This window comes from Anabas testudineus, chromosome 9, assembly GCF_900324465.2.
Source record: "Anabas testudineus chromosome 9, fAnaTes1.2, whole genome shotgun sequence".
Lineage (NCBI taxonomy): Eukaryota > Metazoa > Chordata > Actinopteri > Anabantiformes > Anabantidae > Anabas > Anabas testudineus.
This window is the reverse complement of record NC_046618.1, coordinates 7075777-7086101: the sequence shown is the minus strand read 5'-3', so window position 1 is coordinate 7086101 and position 10325 is coordinate 7075777.

Here is a 10325-nt window from a genome sequence, read left to right as displayed (position 1 = left end):
TCCTCTCTGTGTGAGAATGGGGTGAAAAACACCCATCTTTAGCCCTGCCAACTAAAAACAGACATGCACAGCTCACGTTATTTATCTTCCAAATGAACTCGTTTTTCACTACTAATTAAAACATGTTGAGATGAGGAGGAACATGGAAGAAGGGAAGCATTTGTTTGAGAACTGCACAGTCATTCATTTAGACATGTATGTTTGGCTTCTGTTTAAAGAAAGCAAAGTGATGTACGAACATGGAGCTGGTTGTTGTCACTAATAGCAAGAGGGAGTCGTTTGTATCGTTGCCGTGATGCTGACGCGCCAAACGGATTGACAGGCCGTAAAAATATTGAGAGGTTTGCCAACCTTTTCTGGCGCCATGTTTTAAAATAGATCAAACCGTCGCCTCTTAAACGTACCTTAATCTATTAGGTGCACAGCAAACCAACAGGAATATTTTTAGATGATGGGTTTTAGATGGTTTTGTGTATGTGATTAATTGAATAAAACGATGGCCTTCCACAAATCATCCCTTTAATTAGTCTGCGAGCATCAGAGTGACAACGCCGTCTGAAAGCACAGGGCGGAGGTAGCCAGAGCTCCAGCGGGGGCCGGGGGCCGTTAGGGGGCATTGGAAAGAGGGGAGGGTGTTGGGGAGTGGTGGTGACGGGGAGAGTCAGCGCAGCCCCAGGCGGCCTGTGCTGCACACCCAGGTGCTGTTGTCAGCTGGAGTCCTGCTCCAGCTGCTCGCCAAAGATTGATTTAATTATTTCCATTCCCTCTGTCCCTGTATTTCTATGATTCTTTGTCTTCTCTACCTTGTTGCCTTTTGGCTTCTCGCTCAGTCTCGACTCCATGATGGCATGAAAACCTTTAGATAGAAAACATAGATTCAAGTGTAAATTCAAATCTACACATTTGGAATTATATTAGTATAAAGCGTCTCCTGCTTGTGTCTCGTGTTTCCGAGCAGCACACAGAAGCAAAATTAATTAAAGAAAAAAAAAGGAAACATACTACATGGCTCACATTTTCTAAGCCAAATTTTGACACTCGTATCACTTAATCTACTTCCTTTCATTCGGCTCATTTTCACACATAATGAGACAGATTCATTTTATAATTACAGACACACTGTTGTTACAGTCCATAAGTGCTGAAGGAGATTTCAGCTCCGCTCCCTGAGTTTGAGGTCGTAGGACTTGTGTTATCAATTCTCAATGATTTAAATTGCTAAAGTTCTTTTTCTCTTATCTGATCTTTTAAAGGGCAATGAAAAGGCCCATCTTTTCACTGAAACCCATCCTCAATCACTGTTAATGTTAACTCCATGTACACATAAGAGGGCTGATAAAGAATCATTAGTCTCGTTAATGGAATCACAGGTCCAATCCCTCTATCCTTTTCTATTGAAAAGCGCTCTTCATTTCAAAGTTGTTCTGCTTTATTAAAGCTCATTACCATTTCTCTTTTAATAAGCACTCTTTAAAGTCATTACCTGCAGTGGAGTTAAAGGCTCAGCTATTAAAAGGTTACTTTAATGTGAATAATGGCCTCCCGATATACTCAAGTTAATTACTATTGGATACTGGTTCTAGTTTAATCTAATGCCTAAACCTTAATGAAAGATATGTCACAGTACAATGAAATGACAAAAAATTGCTCCCGATCAGCAGAACTATTTGTTGCACGTCTGCTCGCATGGACAACACTCCCACGTCTTGAGCTTCAAAGCAGCCTTCCAATACATTGAATTGTAATGTGCACTATTTTCTCAAAATATCAATAGACACGTGGTTAGCATGGTTAATTGCAATTGAAGTCAATCTTATTAACGCTGTCTTCATCAATCACTTTATGCTGCAGTCAGTTGCTCCTCTCTTTTCGTTCCTCAGGCAAAAGCATTAGAAGTTTTCATTTTAGAGCAAACAAACACGCTATATTAAAACGATAATGCAGATGTTGCAGAAGCTGTGTTCAAAGACAGACAGTTCTGTCTCCTATAAATTGCATTTAAATACTAAAGTTTACAAAATAAATTGTACTTTTTATTAAATAATATGATACGGATCCAGTATTAAGAGTATAATGAGGAAATGTTTAAATGAATGTATCTGCCAAGCTGCCAAAAATACTGATGTCTAACAAATTGTTCACAGATGTGGCTGTGTTTCACTGCGTTTCCTTCTATGTCTAACGTTTTGATGTGGTGTAAAACAACTTATAAAACTTTGTGAAAGAATTAATGCGTGTTTTTCTGTTAGCATTTAATCACATGACTACTTAAGTGTGTTTTGTTTGTAGTGATGAACCCATCATCGTCTCAGCAATACAAATTTTTTTTTTTGCATTTTTATCCTGCAAATTTATACTTTTGGTTCATCCTCACTACTCTTTGCCGCAGACATCTGCTTCAAGCCTCAGTGGGTCTAAAAACACCCACTTTGTACAATATCTGTCCAGCACCAAAACACTAGCCAGCAAACGTAACAAAAATACCTAAGGAGTGTGTCTGATGTGTAAATAAGCAACTCTTTAGCTACCTCTCTAACAAGTCTGCAATTCCAACTTTTTACAGATTAGTTACAGCTGTCAGCTGTTACAGAAGGTCAGGAAAAGATCATGGTGTGAGTTAAAATTTTTACCTGTCAGGACACACAGTGAGGTACTTTTTAACAACCTTCCTCTGCACTTTGCATGCCCACGTTCCTCCACCTCCCGATGACCTCGGTGCCATACAGAAACCGAAAACCCCCCCATCAGGCATAATACTGGCAGCAATAACATTTCAGTCAAAATGTTGCTGACAACATACATTAGCAGTAGATATTTAGGTAACTTGTAGAGTAGCATTCAAGCAACAAATAAGTGCAGAAATAAAGGCCTGTTGAGCAAAGCAAATAAGTGCACATATTAAAAAACTGTCAAAACCCGGAGTGCGCACATCAAATTATTCACCACTCAGAATTCACTGTTAACCTCGCCCTGTAATGTGACACTCTGTGTTATCTTAGTCTTTGACGACGCAGGGTCAGATGATGAAAGCTGACCTCTCCGTTTCAAACGGTTTTAATTCACAAGCGAAAAGCCTAATTGCTGTGATCTGCACAGAAGGCCAGAGGTAAAGACTCACGAGAAGCATTAACCTTGAGCTCTTAGTGCAGCACACTTTCCAGAGAAATCGGTGCTGCAACTTGAGGAGAGAATCAAGATAAAATGTGGAACACATTTTTATCAAACACAACAAGTCTGGTGCTCCTGATGCAAATCCCCCACATGTCTCACGATGCCATCACAGCAAATCCTGAACACCTATCTTGTCTCATACTTCCACCGCCCCCCCACCCCTCCCTTGAGGGACTGACGTACATATACACAGTAATTACTGAATTTCAAGATGATCTCTCTGACACACTGAAAACCTCCCAAATCAGTAATTTTCTCTAAATTGCATATAATCACAAGAAAAATAATTACAGTCGATGTGATATCACTGGTTAACGAATTACAACCAGTCTTAATTGCTTAAGAGCAGATTCTGTTCATGTTTAAGACAGAGAAAAGGATGCGTTGCACTCCCATTTTTATTTTCCCAGCTATGAAATATGTGTCATATTCATGCATAGAATTAATGTGCACCAAATGCACCACATTAGCATTTTCCAGTGATATGTTTCCCTGTTTCTTAAGGTCATGTGGCTTTAACGGGAGGCTTAAGTAAGACTCATGTGCACGTGTGTGACCCATTTCATAAATCCCATTGCCTCCTCAGTGAGATAGTGAATACTAAATGTCACAAAGCAGTGGGTCATCTAATCCCTTTCCCTCAACAAACCGCATTAAAACAATGATAAGGGATGAGCAGTGGGTGTGTTGGACGGCTTCACTGTGCTAAAATACTCACATGACAACAAACATTTTCCATCATGTCAGCAACAAACGGTGCATTCACAAATAGGTATCTTGAGATGTGCTGGACAGATGTTCTTATCATTGGTCTCTATGCTTGACAGATTATTTGCAGAACTTCAATGTATCTTTGAAGCCCAGGGGTCAGCGACTGCCAACTAAACAGAAATGGCACTGTCAGAGAGAGGATGGACAGGCGACTTCCAGCAAACAACAGTATGATGAAAAGACGTTGTTTCTTGATCAGGAGCACGAGCCTCCTATTGAGCATTGGCTTTTAAGATCAAATATTTCAGCTGGAAATTGGCTGTAGCACATGCTGTATGGTGGTGTGCTTCATAAATATTACAGTGTATGTTTCACATGAATGCCTCGCTAACGGGACGAACGGGACACAGACATATTCATCCGGAGATGTTTGAAGAAAGCTGACAATAAAAAGTGCAACCACGACTTCTTAGAAGCTAAAAATAAAGAAATTTGCTTTTAGCATCTATTAAAATGCTCCTGGTTACACAAACCAGGTTGACTGCTGAGATACTCAAGGTTTGTTTGGGTTTTCATTTTTCTTTTCTTTGAGTTCTCCACACAGGACAGAAAGACAAGACAGCTATTGGTGAGCACGGTCACATTCGCACCACTGCTTGTCATCACTCCAACATTAATGAACTCACTACTGAGTTGTTAGGTACAATAGGATTATTTTCTAGCTGGCATGTTTCATGAGAAATCAAGGAAGACACATGTTTGGCAAGGGGAAAAATAACTGTCTTAACTAATGACATGTGTGTCAGTGTGTCAAAAAGAAATAAAGAAGTAAACCTGCTTACTGCTGTAAATGAAAATTTCATCTCAAATTTTTTTTTTCTTTAAGTTGTCAAATCTGTTTTAAGGTTGTTCTCAGTCTTGTGTTTTTGTGCTACAGAAATGTGCAACATTTCCTACATTTAAAGAAATTTATGAAATAGTTTTAATAAATTCACTTATTCTATCCACTTTCTTGAATCACCAAGAAATTAGATGAGTGAAATTATTTGGGTTGACTTCAAACTAAAATCTCCTCAACCAGTGTTGAAACGTGCACCAGTGAATCTAATCTAAAGTTTAAAGCTGTGGCCTAAAGGTAGATTTACTGAGAGTGGTTTCAATCATCTGATCTAAATCTAAACACAAATAATTTGTCAAAAACATTGAACCTCTTTAAAGCTTCTGGACCAGCAAAAACATGGAGTGGTGCTTTACAATGATGTCTGTGTTTTTCTGCTGCATACTGTATAGTGCAGCCTACCAGCAGGGGGGGATGAGCTAAAACAAGCCCCAGAATAAAAATTCGACATTATGCATATTGTCTCTTTAATGTTGGACTGTGTCACTGGTAAAAGCAGTCAGTGATGTCAGTGATGAAATGCAAAACACACTGTGTTTCATTTTGCTGTTGCTTCATTATTATTTTTTTTTTCAATTGTGATATTTGCTTTCACATCACTATCCTCTCATGCATCAAATATTTTCAGTAGAATGACAACTTTATATAGGACAAGCTGTTTTAAGCATCACACAATATACTGCTTATACTACACTATTGGGTTGAAAGACAGTTATACTGTACCTCTAAAAAAATCCAGATAAAAGTAATCAAACTCTGATGTTAGTTTCTCCCTCTGCTTCCAACAACACCACATTTGAACTGTATGTTGACAAAGCAACAAAGTCATCACTATCTGCAGCGAGCGCTTGCATTATGCTGATGAATGGAGAGCTCTGCCAGATTACTTGATTTGATAAGCAGTACAACCCATCGGTAACATAATACATCACAAATTGTTTTGTCAACAATTTATGATACCATTTATCAAATGACCATCGCAGTGGGCTGAGTTATGGTGTCATAGCTGGCATAATGTCGATACTCTAGCTGAGTTGAGGGCAGTCTGGCCACGGTGATTTAGACACGCTGCGTTCTGACCTCTTCAGAGATTTTCTCTTCATTACCAGACAAATTGATGTTGAAAGGAGAAATAAGTTGTAAAATTTAATGTATACAATTACATACACAAAGGGCGTGAAGCGAGATAAAGTCAAAAGTCAGTCTTGTGTAGGGCTGCTGCAGAACTAGACGTCAGAATTTCATAGTGAGTGCTTTAAAAATTAAAAACAAATAAAAAACCCAACTGAACATATATTTATATTTGTGACCTGAATGAAAATCTCTTGTCTGAATATGTTCATATCAGTTTCTTAACAGCCGATTGTAAATTACCTCAATACACTGCACAGGTTTGGCTTTTAGGGACATTTCATTTTTTGACTTTTTTATGAGGAATCAAGGTAAATGATCTTTTCATCATTGACTTCCTCCTGCTTTTTGTCGCACAAGAAGTCTTAGAAATACGTCAGATGAATCTGAATTTTACACTGAAGGCATTGCCAACAACTGGGATCTGATTTCATTCTGCTCCCAAGAATCTATCTGGGCTGCAGACTGGATGACAATTAAAATGTAAGGCCTTAAAATGCCTCCTCGAGTCAATCCCTTTCTCTGGTATTGACCGGAATATATGGCCCGTGTCCAAGCCACCAACACTCGCTGGCCAATCTTAAAGGTTACTGCAACCACTACATGTACCCACATTAACAGGACACTCACCTCTCTGAGTTTATGGCCTGTGTAATAATTTTAAGCAAAGAGAGAAGTGCATTCAGTGGAGACAGTAACAGCGAGAGAGTCGAGGGAGGACAAGTATAGTATGATTGATCGTGGCGAGCAGTATAGCTGTGTACCGCTCACCTTCTCCCCCTGATTACTGTCTGCTCCTGATCTCTCGCATCTGTCTTGACTTCCTGAAGAAACAGATTCCTTAGATATGATACTCTTGGGATTAAAATTGTATTCATAGGTTGACTTTTTAAGGAACAATCTTGCTTTGTCTCTGTGCAGTTACACACCTGAATGAGGCGCCCGCTGTGGCCAGGGTGGGAAACAGTGGAGCAGAGTATTAACTAAAGGTGTTTAGCAGCTCACAGAGTTGAAACTAAACTTACTCCTGTCCCACGAACGTGTTGGAAACGTATCAACGCTCTAATTGTACATTTATTAGTTCACCTCCCACACTAACACTTGAAATGATTTAATAACCAAATCAAGTTAACAGCGCTCATCAACAGATGCAATATTTCCTGTATAGTTATCTTCTTAACACCTACTGTAAAGCGCGGGTCGTGTCTGTGATGCAACATAGCAAAGTCTGTGCTGTCAAAAACTATTCTTTAATTACTGAATTATTTCTCTTTTCATTTTAATGGTTATCAAGTATTCATACTAATTATCTGGGGACAGACTGTGTTCTTTATCTATTTATGCCACACAAGTACAAAACATAAGATTGAAGATTATAAAATAAAACAAGTTGCTATAAACAAATAAATATGAAAAAACTTTCTAGAAAGTGATTTGATTTTAAACCAGCTGCAACAGTAAGATTCTGATTGAAAGCTCATATAATAATTTTGATACTTCAAATACTGAACACTGACATTGTAACGGGACGATTTGCACTAAAACATAGCTGCTTTAACTCTTCTGCAACTCACCCGACTGTTTGAACTTTGCATATCAGCCCTGACTGATGCACAACAAATATTCAAGCTACCTCTCTCTGCTTTCAGGTGTATTACCATAATGAAGACAGAGTGAATGCATATCAGTGGCAAATACCGGGAAATAAATTAGAATAAAGTATCCAAACCAAATGAAAGACTGTTCGTAATTGGGTTAGTAATGTCTCTGGCACCGTCTGCATGGTCATTTCCTCCAATCTCTCCGAACAACAGGGGATCATACAGGCGACGCTCAGACCAGGAGGTACAGGATCTCGCTGCTGTGTGACAGGCTGCGTTCACTGGCCTCCAACAATCTCTCAATGTCTTTGAACACCAATGCAGATTCAGGTAGCCTCGGAGAAAACGCACACGCCGTCTTCAGCTGTAAAACAAGCAGCAATGTCACAAATCTTTTAATGATTTCCGACCCCTTTGTGGACAGCAAAATTGTGAAATCACACACCCATAACTTCTCACTTAATCTGTATTACTCTCATCACAACAGAGCAAGCCACTCTATCAGTAAATGCTAATCTCCTAATTAACAAGCTAATTAGGCAATTACAGCTTTGCAGAAGGATGCCTAAATGAAATATGACAACACAGTCACTTTCTACAGCACCTGTGGGTCTTTTCAGATGTCACAATGAGAAGCATGATGACAAAGTGCTGTCTCCGCACTCATAGGTGCTTATTCCTATGCCTCGCTCAGATCGTTTGTAAAAATATTGTCGTTTCATTTAACCTGATGAGCAGTGCATGTGGAAACAACACGTCTAATTACATGTAAGTTATTTCTCTTAGACGTGCGGCATTTTCCAGACGTGTCTTCCGGCAAATAAGATTTTGAAATGATGGGTGAGAAAGAAAAAGCAGAAAGCAGTGGATAGCACATCCCCTCGGTTATGTAAACATGGTTTTGTGAACTGGTAGTGCCACAGTGTCTTACTGTAAGGAGCTGTCACGTACGGAAATGAATTATGTTGACATATGGCTGAAAACAACAGTGAATAGGCCTGCTATGCAATGCAATGAAGAATCATGCACTGCAACAGAGGAGAGGAGCCCGGGCTGTACCTTTGAGCCTTTCTTGACAGGTATGTAGTGTGACTTGACAGCTCAGTATTTCAATGATAAATGCAGTAGTCATGGGACTCCCATTCACTAAACTCAAGAGTGTGTTGCTCAGATACTTCAAGGTCAAATGAATGGGCAGAACCGTGCACACAGCTAAAGACACTCTGTATTTTTTTTTCACATATTAAAATCTGAAGTGATATTAAAATTTCTAACTTTGGAGAGTGAACTGTGCTGACATCTCAACATCAGTGATATCTCTTTCGAACTCTAATGTATGACACTGGAGGTTTTTAATTAAAAAATGTTACATTATTTTCCTATAGTCCTATATCAAATTAAACGTACTAAAATTAAAGTTATGCCTCATTTATTCTGGGACATCTGTGACTCATCCTTATCTAGTCCCCAGGCTGCACATTGAGAACCAGTCGAGGAAGAGCGGCGTGATGTTCCTTTTTATTCTACTAACTTCATCAAAAGTTACTTTCAGTAATGACTCACTGTTGACTCACTATCAGCTCAACCCATCAGTTCACTATGAGTTGGTAAAAGTAGTTTCCTTTTCCGAAGATGAATTCAGTCTCTTGGTTCTGACTCATAAACCGATGAATCATGAAATAAAATCACCAGCTCCACCTGTGAAAACCTCCACCTGTTTGGCTTGTTAGTGTAGAACAATGAGACTGAAATTAGAAACAAAAAACATAAAAGTGTCGCACACATTCATCACGTACTGGAGATTGGCTAGCTTGGGATAATGCTGACCGCTACACAATTCTTCAAGTAAAATGTTGAGTCTCTTTTTAATTTGTTGTAAACGGTGGTGGATGAAGTGATCAGATCATTTACTCAAGTACCACAGAGTAGAAATACTCTGACACGTGAAAGACCTGCATTCAAATTGTTCTTGAAGTAAAAGTACAAAGGTATTAGCTCAAAAAACACTTAAAGTGCAATAACTAAAAGTACTCTTTATGTAACATGACTCACTGCACATCAGTGTATATGACATAATTGGATTTTAATTAATATTGTGATAATTTGGAATCTAATAATTATTAATGAATAAATCAAATCAAAGACTTATGATCATATTGTTCTTTATTAATCTTTAATTATAAAATAACTACTCTTTGGAGTATCCAGTACTCTAGTGGAGGAAAAGTGCAGGATATGTGTCTGACGTTGAAGTATGAAACAGGAGAAAATAAAAACACACAAGTAAAAAAGAGATCCCACACAAATGTAGTGAAGTACACTACTTCATGTGTTCACTTTCTTTCTGTTGCCACTGGATATTTTCCAGCAGTGAAACAATGACGGCCACTTTGAAAACTACTTATAAGCAGCTATTTAACACATGTGCTTGTCCAATCCCAGTTTAGCAGCAAACAGTCCTGTGAGAAGCGGCGTTGTCCTTGTTTGTGTTGACTTTGTGATTTAACGCCTTGGTCAAAAAGTCAGATCAAGTTGTGTGTTGAGGTCCTGCATTGCACAAGTCCTCTCCTCAGCAACATGTGATGTCGTCTCCACCCTGAAGCTGCAGTGGAAGAAAAATCCAACAGAGAATCTTTGAACTCTCACATTATAAAATCAAGATAAGGCTCTGTGTAGTTTTCTCATTTAGAAATCAATGATCTCGCTGTAGAGATGCACAGTATCCTTGCTGCCTTGCATCCAGCTCAACAACTTGTCTGCTGCCATAGCAACTGCGGTGGGGCACAGAGCAGCGCCGCCTGCTTGTGCAGTGG